This window comes from Apium graveolens, chromosome 10, assembly GCF_009905375.1.
Source record: "Apium graveolens cultivar Ventura chromosome 10, ASM990537v1, whole genome shotgun sequence".
In the NCBI taxonomy this organism is placed as follows: domain Eukaryota; kingdom Viridiplantae; phylum Streptophyta; class Magnoliopsida; order Apiales; family Apiaceae; genus Apium; species Apium graveolens.
In genome coordinates this window covers 81,165,358-81,167,176 of record NC_133656.1, presented here as the reverse complement: position 1 = coordinate 81,167,176, position 1,819 = coordinate 81,165,358, and the positions used below count along the sequence as shown (strand labels likewise).

Genomic DNA, 1,819 nt, shown 5'->3' with positions numbered 1-1,819 from the left:
CGTTTCTCCCCTGTATTACCCTCAGGAGGATTGTGTTCCGCAGTTTTCTTCCTTGGTTCCACCTCGGCATCCTTCAGCACTTCTTCTTCAGCCACAACTTCATTTTCTGAAACTTGAGATTTTTCAGGCTCTTCGTCTTGCTGAATTTTGGGGCTTGCAACCTTACCAGACCTCAAGGTGATGGCGTTCACCTGTTTTTCAACTTCCTTCTTGCCCGGATTGTCTTCTATATCACTAGGAAGCATTCATGTTGGTCGATTCAATAAGGCGTTAGCAATTTTCCCTATTTGGTTCTCCAGAATCTTGATAGCAACAGCCTGGCTTTCACATATAAGAGCCTGAGTTTTGTACATAAGCCTCAACTCCTCCAATTCAAAATTTTCATTCAAAGATTGACCGAAACTTCCATGCGGTTGTTGTTGAAGTTGGAGTTGTTTTCTTGGTGCATATTGTTGTTGAAAACCAGGAGGGTTAACTTGCTTGTTTCCAAACTGCTGGAACGGCTGTTGCATCGCATTTTGATTATTACTCTAGCTGAAGTTAGGATAATTCCAGTTATCAAGATAATAAGTGTCTGGAACTGGTTGCTGCAATCTCTGAAAGTTGCTCCCAAACTGAGCTGATTCACTAGATATAGCACATTTCTCCGTCGCATGCGAACCTTCACACAGCCCGCAAACACTGGTTATATGATTAAAACCATAGTTAGCCAGAGAATCGATCTTCATAGAAAACGCCTTTAGTTGAGCAATGATAGCCGTAGCTGTATCCACTTCAAAAACTCCTTCTACCTTGCCCTGTGGCAATCTCTGGGTTAGATACTAATATTCATTAGCAGCCATCAGTTCATTTAGATCATAAGCTTCCTCATAGCTTTTTGCCCATAATGCTCCACCTGATGCTGCATCGAGCATGGGTCTTGACTTTGCTCCCAAACCGTTATAGAAGCAATTGATGATCATCCAATCAGGCATTCCATGATGAGGACACTTCCTAAGCATCTCCTTATAGCGCTCCCAAGATTTATATAAAGATTCTCCTGATTGTTGCGCAAATTGAGTAAGAGTATTCCTGATTGCAGCTGTCTTTGCCATAGGGAAGAATTTAGTGAGAAACTTTTGAGCAAGATCTTTCCAAGTAGTAATCGAACCAGCTGGTAGAGAGTGTAACCAGCTCTTAGCCTTATCCCTCAATGAGAATGGGAATAGTCTCAGCTTCACAGCATCTTCAGAAACACCGTTGAACTTGAAGGTGTCGCAGATCTCAATGAAATCCCTAATGTGCATATTGGGATCTTCCATTGGAGAAACCCCAAACTGGATTGAATTCTGCACCCATTGAATTATGCTAGACTTGATTTCAAAAGTATTAGCCGAGATGGCTGGTCTAAAAATGTTAGACTGAATGTCATTGATCTTGGGTTGAGAAGAATCCATCAAGGCTTTCGTTTGTGCTACTGGATCTCCCATTGTAATGAGTACCCGAAACAGAACAAGTAAACCGTGAAAGTAAAAGAGTCCGAGACAGTGAACTTTAACGACCACTGATGACAAGCACATAAACCAAACAATTAACAACACCGAGTCCCCGGCAGCGGCGCCAAAAACTTGTTAGGGCGAAAACATGCTCTAAAATTCACGCAAGTATACGCGTTCGCAAGTCGTATAAGATATAAATCAGATTCGTTCCCACATAGACTGAATTAGGTTAATTTAAGAATATGCATCTATGCAACAATGATATGGTTATTATCAAATGCTAAGACAAATAACAAGTTGAGATTGTTTATAACTCAGAATTAAACTAACAATTATAACTA

The 1,819-nt window shown here is 40.9% G+C and overlaps 1 non-coding gene across 1 annotated transcript; it reads left to right on the top strand.

Annotated features, from left to right (window-relative positions):
• The first annotated feature begins 972 nt into the window (after positions 1-972).
• On the top strand, positions 973-1,079 carry LOC141694935 (small nucleolar RNA R71). The gene has a single exon (XR_012564214.1). It is a non-coding gene; the product is annotated as a small nucleolar RNA R71 (small nucleolar RNA).
• The last annotated feature ends 740 nt before the right edge of the window (positions 1,080-1,819 follow it).